The sequence below is a fragment of the Branchiostoma floridae genome, unplaced genomic scaffold (genome assembly GCF_000003815.2).
Source record: "Branchiostoma floridae strain S238N-H82 unplaced genomic scaffold, Bfl_VNyyK Sc7u5tJ_1439, whole genome shotgun sequence".
In the NCBI taxonomy this organism is placed as follows: domain Eukaryota; kingdom Metazoa; phylum Chordata; class Leptocardii; order Amphioxiformes; family Branchiostomatidae; genus Branchiostoma; species Branchiostoma floridae.
Genome location: NW_023365716.1, coordinates 230,050 through 245,078, shown reverse-complemented (window position 1 = coordinate 245,078; position 15,029 = coordinate 230,050). Strand labels below are relative to the sequence as shown.

At 41.1% G+C, this 15,029-nt stretch overlaps 3 protein-coding genes across 3 annotated transcripts in view; 2 read left to right on the top strand and 1 right to left on the bottom strand.

The window, feature by feature from the left end:
* LOC118407668 (tropomyosin-1-like) overlaps positions 1-15,029 on the bottom strand; it is a 1,169,601-nt gene that overhangs the window by 925,615 nt on the left and 228,957 nt on the right. The gene's annotated exons all lie outside the window — the stretch shown is intronic.
* The window catches only part of LOC118407610 (zinc finger protein 25-like), an 865,280-nt gene that overhangs the window by 652,944 nt on the left and 197,307 nt on the right, over positions 1-15,029 (top strand). The window lies entirely within an intron of this gene.
* Positions 1-15,029, top strand: part of LOC118407627 (zinc finger protein 525-like) — a 976,997-nt gene that overhangs the window by 773,594 nt on the left and 188,374 nt on the right. The gene's annotated exons all lie outside the window — the stretch shown is intronic.

The following is a 15,029-nucleotide window of genomic DNA, read 5'->3' as shown; positions in this document are numbered from 1 at the left end:
TGACTGACTGTCCATTGAAATTAGCAGTTGACGGGAAAAATCCAAGGGACCGTCAAAAAGTGACCGCATTGTCCAGTGAACAAGACAACTAGAGAGATCTAAACAGGGAGTGTTGTGTTGCTTACCTCTTGTTGGTCTGTCAGGTTTGGCCACTGGGCGCCGGTTGCCAACGCTCTCACCTGGAAAAACAAACATCATTCATTTTATTGTTACGTCAATGTCCTAGTCCCCTTAGGACAGACAACACTTTCTTTAATCACAATAGTCCCAGGTGCAGACCCACAGACAGGGTAGATAGAGTTGAAATCTCCACCCTAAAACTTGCACACCTGAGAATATCTGAACATTTCCTCTTTCTGGGTGGGATCTCCTCTTCTTCTGAATCCTCTTGTGAATACTACAAAGGAAGGCCACAGGGTACAAACCTCTTCGGTGACGTGCTCCATCTCATCTAAAACAACTCTATAATCCCTTTCAAAGGATTCGAACAACAGGGCACTGGGAAAAGAAAATATTCATCAGTACATTCAGAGCAGGTAAAATTAAAGCTGTGCAAGTATTCCTGTACTGTTTATTTATTCATTTATTTCTGTCATCTTTACCAAGGGTTGTCCAACTCAGTGTTATTGCACTGCTTTGCAGTGGAGCTCTATTGTACCTATAAATTAATTAATCTAATAATCTATTATTCTCTCCCACTGAAACAGCACAAATATTGACAGATCAGTTCCATATTATCACAAGAGACGGATTGTTTATTCACCACCTATAACATTTTTTGCGAATATTTTTCGTAACCTAAAGCTTTAGGATGCCCCTGTGTGTAGTTCTCTCTTTTCTTGCTGATGTAGTTGTTGAGGAGGCTGTGTCATGGCCTCTGTAGTTCTGTCGCTGTCTCCACCGCTAAACCACATGGCTAAGCCGCAAGGCTTACAAAACTAATAAACGTTGGCATTTCTAAAATAAAAGTCATCTTTATGCAATGCTCCTGCAATAAGCATGCATTTTGTGTCATGATCTGAAGCTAGAGAGCTAGTTATTTTCCTCCATAGTTCCTCCAAGTTCCTCCATAACGGTTTTAGTCATGGGGCTGCATAGAGGCGTAGCCATCAGTTCTGCACTTTACTATTTTGCTCTTTGATAATGTCTCACCATTAGAAGTCTCGTTTGTGCCCTGCTCAATGTTAACGTCCTCACTGTCAGAGACCACAGAGAGCTGAACATTGCATATTTACACATTCTGCTAAAGCTTTCGACCACCTAACAATCTTGACAATACTTAAACTACGTACCTTGTTAACCACCTGACAAAGTTACACCGTCAAGATGCCGCAAACGAAGTGGCTGAGCAGATGTCCTGAGAACAGATAATAAGGATAATTTTTTTTTTTTTCATTTGAAAGGACATCTGCTCAGAACTGGAGCTTTTACAGATAATGCTTTGAAGAAACTGTTCACTAATTTCATCACAGATTATATGTAACCTTCTTCCTGTCTCCTACGCCTCATAGTACGGTTTCCAAATTATTTATTTAATTCTGATACAAAAGTTTTGTACCCTATCGGCTTCCTCTCCTCTAGTTGTGTTAATAGTGAGTTTATCTTTAAACGCTGATGAGGCTTCTTACAATAGGTGATCGGACAAGTGTTCGTGTTCACATCCTCTCAAGGCACGTGTAACGTTTACGTCTTGTCTGTCACGTTGCCGTACAATAGCATAGTCTAGTAAATGTCTATGTTTGGATCTGGGATACATCCAGGTGGCCACGTGTTTTTTTTAGCAAGCTGGAACACTGTGTTTGTGATAAAGAATTCGTGTGAGGCTCATTTAGAAAGTTGTCTGTTCACCATTTAAGTTACCTTTCCCCAGTCCATGTTTACCTAGTACCTTGTGCAATATTAGCTCTAGTCCTTCAAGAAGGACAAACTTATTATCATGGGTGATTTCAAATGCTCGTGTCGGCTCAGGCTACACACTATGGCTCACGTCTCAATGAACAAAAAATATGCACGATTTCCTGGGACATGGTGATCCGGCGGCTGTGGCTGTCCCATCTTGTCGCTTTTGGTCCAATCGGTACTCCATTTTTTCACCGTATTTGACATAAGACAAACGAAGTGATGGCGCACTCAAATTTTGACTTGCATTCACGCCACCACTATACACATATGTACAAGGACATAAACATAACTCAACTAAGTGAAATACAAAATGAAGGACGATAACTAATAACAAATGGAATTTAAACGATGTGTATAACAAAAATTTTTAAGTGCGCATGTTTGATCCCCTACCCCAGTATCAAAATCGGTACTACATTTCAGGTCCATGATCAGGGGAGCTACTGCAGACACCCTCTTACCTCATCGTCATTTTTCATCAATATCATCCAGTATAGATAACGTTCTTCGAATTTTTTTTTTAATTCTTCATAGTGTTCACCACGAAATTTCCTGTGAAACCAGTTCTTTCAATCAATGAAGTTAAAGTAGTGTGAATCCTTCCAACTCTGCGTTTCCCCTCAGTCGCCCGTTAGTTAGATTCATCACTGCGGGACACATTGCGAGCCGGTGGTGTCTCATTTGCCTTGTTGGACAGTTTCTCAATGATACTCTGTAAACCATGCTTTCCAGTCTTGTGTAACTTCATGTTAAATACTTTGGGTCGCACGCATGCCAGGATTTAGAGCTGTAAAGTCAAATTGTCTATGTGCTAGCTTTAGACACGCTATAAATAAAGGTTACATCATTTCTGAATCATTACATATTGTCAGTGGACCTGTTCGGTTCCAAACGGGATGTCATGTATAATACTGACATGACAGAAGCATGTTTTGTTAACTCATATCTGCCTGTGTAGAGTTGTAATATAAAATACATTATATTTGTGACTGATAACATCACATTGGTGGTGCCTGCCATCCGTAACTTCCTCGTCATCTTCTTCACAAAGTCTTGCACTGTGTCCATCCCCCGCACATTTCTTTTTTAAATTGAGCAGAGTTATACTACATGTTTGACGACAATCAATCTTGAAATCACTCTGTCACTGGCTCCACTTGGTTTGTTTTGGCCTTTCTTGTGGACCTTTTCGTCGCTTTCCTTTTAACTAGGACCTGAATAAAATAAAAATAAGATTCCAGACCAAAGCCAGAATGGTCCTCAAATTCACCCTTGTCTTCAAATATGGATGATTCCTCGTAAGAGTCATCAACCATTGTAAGGTCATCGCCTCATTCACCAACTTTCGCAGCCCTCTCACAAATTCTTTACAACGCCGCCTTTTTTTAACATCTTCGCCTTTCCTCTGTTCTTGTACATCCGGAGGTAATAAGTTTTGCAATCATCCTCATTTTCTGATTCTTCCTCCGGGAAGCTCAGATTGAGTTGCTGTGCTATTCCCTTCTTCCAGCTGCTCATAAATGTCTATACTAGCTGCCTTAGCAAATCTGCTCCATTGTCTTCAATGATGACAAATGTATCCAGGTATGTTATTTTAGTACATGAGAACTAAATGTCACGTATTCCGTAGCCAAGACACACTTAATCGGTATATTCAGAAACAGTCTCGAGAACGATGTCAATCAATTTGTAGGTGGATATGATTGGATTTCTTGATCGACTTACCGTATCTTGCGTATATCAGGATTCAACGACCAGGTGTTACTTCAGGTATGAATATTCTCAAAATCTTTCTGGAGAGAAACACAATCCGAAACAGTCGAGATTTGTTTGAAGCATTTACAGCCGTCGGCATACGGCATATATAGAATACTGCAAGCAAATGATGGGTCACTTATATATTCATATTATATAAGAAAAGAAGGGATCGACCCTTGGGCCTAAAGTCCAAATGGGACTGCTTAAGGCCAAAGAAATCAAAAGGCTGTAGGTGCTCATGTCAAAGATTACGCAGTTCCATGTCATCAATGCAAACCTCCTTTCTTTAATGAATATCCTATATGATGTTACTACTGGAAGACAAACGCAAAGACAACACAGTAGGGTGAGGTAGACATGCATCACATAGTAAATGTACACATCATTGACATCTTTTTTAAAGTAGCTTCATACAATCTTTTCATCCATACAACTTGGTTTGCCTGCCTGCCTTGATTGCATTTCTTTGTACATTTTGTACAACCCCATCCGCGAACACTGGGAGAATCAAAGATGTGTGATAACGACCATACTATTCCGCCGAGGGGATCAACGGCAGGTAGTGGAGTCTGCCAGAGTATGATGGACTGGTACATGCGTTGGTCCCGCCCGTCCGTTCTCTGCTGAAATATCTGCTTAGAGAACATGACTTCTATTCAAAGGAATCTTTTGCACATACCTTACTGGCGTGCATCAAATCCACCACCACACGGTCGCTGCTATAGGTGGGCAGTGCATCAAACACCTCTTCATTTTAGTAACATTTACGTACCTTTTCTCTCTTATTATCTTCGTCAGATCCGCAATGATGATGGACTGTCTCTACCTCTCGACCTGTCCAGCATGGGTGACTGTCACGGCGTCAGTTCATTTTGCCATAACTCAATTGATGTTTATACTGTAACAAAATGCAATGGATTATACAGAAAATTTTCCTGTCACTACAAAACCAACTGAAGCAAGATGGTTACATACCTCAAGTACTCGGAATTAAGTGTAAAATTTGGCCGCCTGCTTGCAAGTTTGTGGTCAAAACCTGTCTTTACCGGTCTCACTCATAGTCTGGACTTGGGCTACAGTATCCACCTGTTGCTTCTTTGCATGGCCAAAGATTAACTGCGCCAACTTCTGTAGGAAGGGCGGCAACGAAGTCAGAGTAGCCTCGGCGGACGCCATTTTTGCTGTTTTGGGAGGGGGGGCAAGGTCGCGATGTCGGACTATTTTCCCCAGTGCTGCTGCCCCTAGAGCCTCTATGCCGTTTTCCCATAAGCGTATAAATCACCACCGTCCATATCCATGTAACAAAGTCATGTAGATGTTCACTGAATGACCGTACGGTAAACGTGCATAAAAGAACGAGATACTGGAGCGCATGTAACCAGGACTCACACGGCCGCCATCTTGAATCTCTCTCCCAGCCAGTCAAGTTCATGTTCAGGTAATCTACTCTGGGGGCCTGTTCCCAGCCTCCAAGTTCATGACCAGTATCAGTAGAATTTGCCATATACAAACTGCTATAGTTGAAGCTACACTTTGTATAAAAGGAAAGTCTGAGGACCAAGTAGATGATACAAATTAAAGTTTTCTGATTGTAGAGATCAAATGGCGATCACCTTTAGTTCTTTGTGCTGGGGTTAGGGACAAGCGATATATGTCCTGTATCCTGCTAAGATTTTACACCCCACAGGAAGAGAAACACATGCAATTTCTAACAATGCAAGACACAGTTATTATCAGGGTTGGTTTGAACGCAAACTCCCTCAGTTGTGCTAAGTTGGTACAAGTACGCATGACCGTATAGTTCACACGTGCCTTTTCTGAAAAAAAAAATGGTATAACAGTAACATTTGTGTGAGAATTCTGACTTTCTGTAATCTCCATTTTATAAATAAAGGGAAAGTCTGAGGACCAACATTATTCTAATTGCAGAGATCAAATGATAATCACTTAAATTAGTAATTCGTGCTGGGGGAAGGGACATGCGATATATGTCCCGTATCCTGCTCAGGCTGTATGATCCTTCCGGTCAGTTTTGGTAAGAAACTAAGTCTGTTAAGATGGTATGATTTTATACCCTGCAGGAAGAGAAACATAGTCAAATTTAACAATATTACTTTTTTTAATCCCTAAAATGAAAGAAATACTAGTAACGCTATACACAACTAACGAATACCTCTTCGACAAAACCTACCTTACAACACCCACTATGTGCTATCCATGCCAGTGATATGAACTTCACATTATGAATATATAAGGGTCATTTAGCATAATGAATATCAGTAAGTGAATCAGGTTTATAAAAGCTGATTGATATGCTACTCTTTTCAGCCTGTTTTTTTTTTAGTTTTAAAATGTTCAGTCATCCGAACTACTCTGTCCTTTGTTAATGATTTCCAGAACATGGTCAGCGTATTAAAAGCAACGATAGATATAGTTCCTACTCCCCCGATCGGCTTTTCTTATGTATACTCTAAAGTCTAAACAATGCATTAAGTGCATCATTAAGACCATCAATGGTCTAAATAATGCTTATCACTTTTATCATTGTGTATTCTTGAGAATAATGTGTGTAAATATTAAGCTACATAATTCATACACCATTAAGTAAACATCACAGATTGTTGTCTCGAAATTGCTTTGTACGGTAGCCTTAATTTTTTATTTGATTTCGTGAAAAGAAGTACATATTCAGTCGTCGGAAATGGAACAGCCATGTGCTAAAAGAAATGAAATAACAACCAATAGTCCGAGTAATGCACTCTATTGTGCTAAAAGAAATAAAATAACAAACAATACTGCTATTAATGCACTCTATTGTCACCATTATAGTCTGAATGGTACAAATTATGTTTATAATTGTGTACTCTAAACAATTATGCATTTTACAATGACATATAATAAAGGTTAATTATCACACACTTAAAAACAATCACATCAGAACCACCTCACGAGGAAAGATAGTTACGGTATTGTCCTGTACATTGGTCACCAAGACCGGGAGGCCATAAACTGCCCATCCGGCCCCATGGCCTGGAGGCCACATTTGATGCCAATTAACGTCACAGCTTCTTTTTGAATGAATCAGGCAACGTCATGCTATCTTCTATGGTGCAAATTCCTATTATTGTACATTTGAGAGGAAAAAAAACACGACGTGGGCCCTTGCTACGGGGTACAAAACTGGTGAACATACAGTTTTACACCAGGTGACAACCGTTGTAAGTCTGACGGATGCACGCAGAACTTTACGTTTTCCCCATCAAACCCCGCTATACTCAGACCTTAGTATTTCGCTGGTTTCTTCTTTGTGTGATTACGCTTGTCAGTCTTGTTGCAGATAGTCACGGTATCCTTCATTGGCTTCGCTTATATAAATACATTACGGACTCGACGCAGATTGTTATTCAAAACTTACTCTATTCTTTGTTGCCTAGATCTAGGCATTTTGGATCTGGTTTCGTCGAAAGTCCTACCATAACAGTTATACCCTTAACGATATACTAAATGATACAGTCCATGATCAACATTGTATATTCTAGATTATACATATCCTTGTTATCGAATGGTCTGGAGATATAGAATACGGTAATTTTTGTGACCGTATATAGTCTAAATGATACATATTTCTCATTGTGTAATAAAAAGTGGTGCATCGTAAATAAACAAAAAAGCCAGAACCGCTTTATCATAAACATCACATAAGAACTACCTGGCGAGGAAAGATAGTTGCGGTATTGTTCTGTGAAATGAAAATAAGATTCGCCAAACGATTACCATTATTTGGATACTATAAGTGATTAATTACACATACAGGATAATAATTGTGATACATTTCGTAATCAATGAATACTCCAACTGATGTAACTATGTAAAGTCTGAATGGTACAACTTATCTTTATCATTGTGTATTCTAAACAATAATGCCTTTTACAAAGAGATAAATGATAAACTCGGTCTCACGGATCCAAAAACAATCACATCATAACCACTACCTCGCAAGGAAAGATAGTCACACTATTGCTCTGTACGTTGGTCACCACAAACTGTCCCTCCGGCCCCATGACCGAGAGGTTAATAAACATCACAGCTTCTTTTTAATTGAATTAGGCAGCTTTATGCTATCTTCGATGGTGCAAGTTCCTATTTTTGTACATTTTGAGAAAAAAAGTCAATAATTGGGCCCTTTCTATGGGGTACAAAGTTGGTGGAATAAAGATTCTAGACAAGGTGACAAACTTTTAGACTAGGTGACAAAGTTTCCTCTTCAAACCTCAGCTGTGTTTCGCTGTTTTCTCCCCTGTAATGCTTGTTGCACTCACAGACTTAAAAACAATCAAGTCACAACCACCACCTGTCAAGGAAAGATAGCCACAGTATTGTCCTTTACATTGGTCACCACCAACTGTCCGTCCGGCCCCACAGCAATGCCGCACGGGTTCGAACTATTCGCGACGGTGCGGACAAACTCCCCGCGGCTTGTGAACATGTCTGTCTGCCTGTTTCCCCAGTCCGCCACCAGAATGTGACCGGCTCTGTCCACGCAAATGCCTCTGGGTTGGATGAGTTTTCCTTCGCTCTCTCCAAAGCCGCCGAATTTAAACCTGCACTGCCCGGAGGAATCGTACACGTGCACGTGGGCATGTCTGTTGTCAGTGACGAGGATATTGCCTTCCTGGTCAGTCATGACGTAAGAGAATTGGACCATATCCTTTGCCTCGAAGAGACGGTAGACCGTACCGTTGGACAGGAGAAGGAAAATTTCCGGCGAAGCCTCCACGACGATTCTCTTGTTGCGCATGTCCACGGCAATGCTGGGGTGGGGGGCGGAGCGCGGCACGTCAAACGTGGCCAGCGGCAGGCCGTTCCTGCTGTACTGTATGACCTTTAACCTTCCTCTCTTCACGTCGCCTGTGCATTCCACTACCCAAACGTGGCCCGATTCGGCAATCGCAACATCGCAAGGTCGGATTGAGCGTCTTTGTTGTCCCGGAACGACCGTTAGGAAGAGGCGGAGAAAAACTCCATCCATGCTGAAGACTTGGACTCGCTTGTTGAGCATGTCGGTCACGAATATCTCGTTGTCAGCAGAGACAGCGACTCCGTAGTTGCGGTGAAACTTTCCAGGTTCTGACCCCTTCCCGCCAAAGACGATTTCCGTTGATTCAACGCGTACTCCGGGGGTCACTGCAAATGACAATCACTGTTAAAAGTGGCCCATGAATTCAGTATCTATACATTTACATGCACAACAAACTTTGTATAAATGCAATTTCTTTTTGCTTTTCTACCTTTTCGGTCAGAACGCATGCATTTCTAAAAAAGACTATCTACATTGCATGTAGACATACGAGTATGTTGTAGTGAAACAAAATCCATGAAATATTGTGACGGCCCTACCCAGAATCATGATTAGCACTGAAGAGAGAAGAATAGCGGGAAAGTTTTAACCATTTGAAATATGGAGTCGATCCCTACTTGTAATTTGTTTGGGTGAATAAGTAACGTTACCTTTGGTGGTTGCTGGCAGCGTGGGTGTTGCTCCCGCAGAAGAGCACTTGGCAGAACTGGTGGGCACAACGTGACCAGGGATGGAGGCAGTGTCCGAAGCCGGTGTCGACTGTGGACAAGGAAAATAAAGTCATACAAGAATACATTTAAAACCTAGTCTACAAACAAGGCATGATGTTCATAGCCAATTGCCTGATGAAAGGCGATCATTGTTTCTTGTTGTAAGAAAAAGAGAACATACTTAGGAAAAAGGTTGCTCACCGAGGATATATGATCAGCCATTGTGTCATCAGGGCTGCAACAGGCGGTGTGACCAGCGTCCACAGTAGTTGTCGTGTTGATGAAATGATGCTCAACATACAAATAAATTTAGGTCAAACAAGAACGAGGAATAGTCATGCCCTTACTTTAAAAAGTTATCAACCTCGAGGGTTTGGTTATAAATGGTCCTTTCCAAGTCATTTTTCTTTGCACATAAGAAAGTAAAAACAGAACTTGCACGGGACACCAGAAACCTTTCAATGCTTTTGTTTGTGTCCCTCCCGAAACATATGGTAGAGATAATTGCTATTATTTATAGCATAATTCATAAGCTGATAATTATCAGATTGAGCAAATTTCAAAAAAAGTCGTTTTGTATATACAAGAAAATATTACGCCATCAAATTTTGAATCATATTCCAGCAGATTTACTTTGGGCGGAACAACACTTGCAGCTAGGTGTGTAGATTCAAGTAGTTATAGGCAGTGCAATAAAATCAGCTGCTACAAGCCAGCAGAACTAGTAAGCTTACGCCAAATGGCCATTTCGATGGCTATACATCCATTGGAAAGGGGTTTTGAAAATAGATTGATGCGTACTATTTTTCCCCAACGCATTGCGACAGTAGCTTTTGCATTGCACAAACTTGGTGCACTCATCGAAAGCAATAAAACTGTTTTCCATTGCAAAAAAATTGGATTCGCTAGTAAGATCTTCTTACGGGCAGAGAAAACGTAGGCTTACATTGTGGCCATCCTGCGCTCTCCGGCTGAAGTGCATCCCCGCGAATGTGAAGCTCACGAGCAGCGCAACCAGGAAGATAACAATTCCTGCATAGCGGCGGCACATCCGGACACACAGGTGCACGCAGCCTGGAAAACTACCTGTCATTTGATAATAAGGAACACAATCAGCCAAGCCATTTCACGATGTGCGTATCATTATCTCAAACCTGAAGGCTCTTCACTTGTAAATAGTCATTAGGGAGTAATAAGCCCGCCCAATACCAATACCTTCTTCAGTAGAAGCTACTCTGCCATGACAGGACATGAGGCCTTTGTACTGTGGCTCAAACATTCATGTCAAGGCGTGGTTGGATTATGTTTCAGGGGCTTCAAAATTGACATTGGCATTCACGCAAAGTTTGATTCCTGTACCGACTTACTAACTGGATTCCCTTTAGACCACCAGGAAAAGAAAACGCAAGATAAACTTGTACGACAAAAAGTAGACACTAAGGAACTGAGACACGAAATAGTCGCTAAGAATCAGGAACGCTCGTCTTACCACAAGCCAGGTGTTGTCCAACGTTGGGTGGGTACACCGGGTTCAGTGGAGCTTCATGTATGTCGCCATCATTCCAGACAGAGGCCGAAGTGTCGGCGTCAGCACCGGAGACGTCACTTTCTTCCAAGATAGCGGAGAGGCCATTCCTGCTTCTTGTAGACGCTTGCGATCTTTCCGGAGGTTTCTTCACAAATGCCACGTCTCCCTCCTCCATAAAGGCAACGGCATACGGTTCAATATCGTCATCAGCAGGGGAGACTGCGGACCCTGTGGTGTTTTTTGTTGAAGCAACACCATCTGTCGGTGTGCTGTCATCTTTCTCCTGATATCTAACAGCATATGGCTGGATGTAAAGGTTATCAGCACCGTTATCTCGCCTCAAGGCAGCTCCGTCACAGCCCTGGGAGGTGGCTGCGTGTGGTGGTAGGCAGGCGTGGGCATCATGGCAGGCTGGTTTGAACGCAACTCCATCAGCTTTGCGATGTGTCACAGTGCGTGGCTGGTGGTGAGGATTGCCTGCATTGCTGGCTGGGCTCAAGGTAGCAGCACTGCTCTGAGCTGTAGCTGCGTGAAGCTGAATTCCGGCATTGCCCTCACTGTTAGCTGCTGTAGCTGATGTGGCCATCCTAAACAAAAACAAAATTGGGAACATGTTCTCGATGAGTTTAAAATAGGTCCAAATGTTTCCAACAAAGACCCGCATAAAGCTAACGGAGAGCCCTGGACTGCTTGTCTTACTATACTAACAAAGGCTGCTGATGATGTCAGTATCAGATAAGGAATGTTGAAGATTTCAAATTTTGCACCGAGAACTATGTTGGCATCATACCATTTTGTTTTCGTTAAAAGTGTCCGAAAACAAAGAAGTAAATTTGCGTGTCCTATGACAGGAAATCATGAAAATTGCCAGCTTCAATGGGAAAAAATTAAGTAAATCAATTCAGCGAACACAATACCGACATTGCCCTCACTGGTAGCTTCTGTAGAAGATGTGGCCATCCTAAACAAACTATAGGACACCTTCTTGATGAGTGTGAAATAGGTCCAAATGTCACCATCCAAGATCTACATGAAGCTAACAGAGAGCCCTAAACTGCTTGGCAACGGGATGACTTCAATGGCGTCTCGTCGTTTCTGTTCTAGTTCATTCAGTCTGTTTTTTTTTTACGTTTCTTACTCTCTGACACTATGCGCATCTGTCCATTGCAGTAGCCTCCTATTCCTGGTGTGGAATGCTGCATGCAGAGAGAGACGACTTCAGTGAGACGTCCGACCTTTCTCGTGCCGGAAGCAAGCTCATAGTATAACACTGTCTTCTGTCTATCAGATAACTAATGTCGCCGCACTAAAACTTTTCTCTAAGACCTCTGTTTTCGGACATTTTTGAAGATAACTAAATAATACGATGAAAACAAAGACATAACTTGGCTAAGCCTATGAAGGGAAACTCTGACAATTGTCAGCTTCAATGAGAAAAAAATAATAATCGAATTAATTCAGCGAACACAATTTCCTCCAGGTGTCGGGAGGCAGACAATTTCAATCAACTCCACACCTGTGTGTATTATATCCAACAGTGTTGATGCACGTGTATAATTTCAATCAATTCCACACCTGTGTGTAATTATTCTGTCCACGAGTGACAATGCACGCGTTCAATTCTAATTGTACTGTTTACGTGAATTATAATAAAGGTACGTGCTACTCTGACAGACGAGGGGAGAGCTTTTTGTATTGCTACCAGCCAAATCATTGCTTTTGTTGGCGTGGCGCCAATCAAACTTTCTTTTGTGTAAAACGTAGGGTGTATAGGATTAGCCCAACGGCTCCTAACGAGTGCGAAAGATTGTCTTTGGCGGGAGAGAACTTAATATCCCCCGAAATAAGCATAGCCAAGCCATGATACGCTGGCAACCAGGTTATATAGAAAATCAAATGCTAGTCGTAGGGTTATCAAATTATGCATTATGTGTAGCTTACGATTTGTCCCAACTTTGATAAGTTTTGTGTATTCAAAAATTCGCTTAAGATTTAATTCATGCCTCTGCCAGATATTCTACCAGTGATTTTGCACACCAGTTCATTTCTGTGCCTTAGGATTTATGGGGATTTCTTGAAGAATTTCTAAAAGACCATGTTTCAGACGTTTTTAATATACAGCAAGAAAAGAAGAGCCTTGCAGGTCACAAGCTAAGATTGACGACAAGAAGATCACTGCTTAAGATTTAATTCATGGCTCTGCCAGATCTACTCTGTCATTCTACACTATATTGATTTTGCACACCAATTCATTTCTGTGCCTTAGGATTTATGGGGATTTCTTGAAGAATTTCTAAAGGACCATGTTTCAGACGTTTTTATCGTACATTAAGAAAAGAAGAGCCTTGCAGGTCACAAGCTAAGATAGGCGACAAGAAGATCGCTGTTCCTGTAATAGTAACCTTTATCATAACCATTCTGCAAGCAGAGTTCAAGGTAGGGGGTAGTAGAAGTAGCTATTTTTTATTCCGCGACTCCCTTGCGGCTATTACTATCCCGACCGAACCCTCTGCTCCGCTTGAAGAATACACCTTTAATTCTTGTGTTTTTTTTTTTTTTAGATATTCTTCTTACCTTTTGTTCTCACGATGCAACTTTTGTAGGTCGACTTCGGGTACCAGACCGTTCAGGTTCAGGAACACAAACAGTCGTCACTCACGTTCTTGTACTGACTGGCGTCTGGTGGTGTGGCTATGTAATATGATAGGTGAGGGTTACGTTATATGATAGGTGATGGTTATGTTATATGATATGTTGTATGATAGGTGAAGGGTATGTTATATGATAGGTGATGGCTATGTAATATGATATAGGTAATGGTTATGTTATATGATAGGTGATGGCTATGTAACATGATAGGTGATGGTTATGTTATATGATAGGTAGAGTTTAATTGACGTACGCTACTCAATATTTCGGAGGAACCAATCATTGAATGGGGGTGCTTAAAGTTACTAATGCAAGAGAGACGTTTTCGATGTAAAGAAAAGCATCAAACTTGATTTTTTATATTTTTTTTTTCATTTATCATCCTGATTCACAATGTGACTCCCTGACACGAGTTCATGCCGCCTTTTTCATAATTGATAATACTAGGTACAAATACACCGTGGCTGAGTTAAATAAAGTGTGTGTTGTATTATTCTATAAACGCAAGTTCACCGTATAGTACTACATCATACGCACACACCAGACCACACAATGCTCCATATTGCTAGATAATGTTTTTAACTATATAGCTATATATAAAAAGATTAGCACTAAATAAATATTTCTATACACAACATTATCAAAGAGAGAGAACAGAAAATAGATGCCGTGCCCCCGCAGACGGCTCTCCCTAAACAGTGTGTGGTTTGTTACTGTGTTTGCATCTTGGAGGGGGGGTGTTACGAGGTAATTTTTAAAATGCAGAAACAGGAATTTTCTGGAGGCAAACTTGGTACAAGCCCCGGCACCGCGTCAAGGTAATTTGTGCCGAGGTAATTTGTGACGTCATCTTGACAACAACCACTGACAGCCTTGGCATAATCAAAACAAAGCTCACAATGGTTTCCAATAAACCAAGACGGTGGAAGGTATGTTTTTGTTTGTAAAAGTGAACAGCCAGGAGTGAAGAGGGCAACTGTGTTTAGTTGTACTCTATCTAAGCGTTTTTGTTTTCAGGTTCTTTACCCCTGACTAACAATTTTTATTATGCCCTACTGTTCAGTGTTTACAGTTTTCTACGGTTTTGGTTTATTGATTATACATCTAGACCACCTATATCTTAATAGCCCCAATTTTTCCTTAGCTGTTCACGGCCTATTGAAACCAAATTTGCTTTTACTTTGAAACCAGTGTGAGCCTAGTGAAGTCTATACTAAAATTCAGAAAACACAACGTTATATATTGGTGGATTTTTTTTCGCATTAGTTTTGGATTCTCCAGGGGATGTCATCCATAAAATTAAGATAGTGTGGCCTTACATATAAATTCTTAGTTTGGGGATAAATACCTGATTGACCTCAAATCACCGAAGAAAGACAGTGAATACGTGCATTCTGACATGTGACCGTTTTCCAAATCTATCAATTTTCTTGTACTGCGTAAACAATGCATGCTCTCAAAAATTTAACTTCTTGGCAAACATAGACGCCCTTTGGATAATCACACAAGGCAGATATTAACTCCCCTGAGGCCACATCGATTTAATTTCTTGGTTCACGGATCCATCGCACCTATTTTTTTGAAAAAAAAAAAAATTAACACTCAGCAAGTTTTACCATAAATG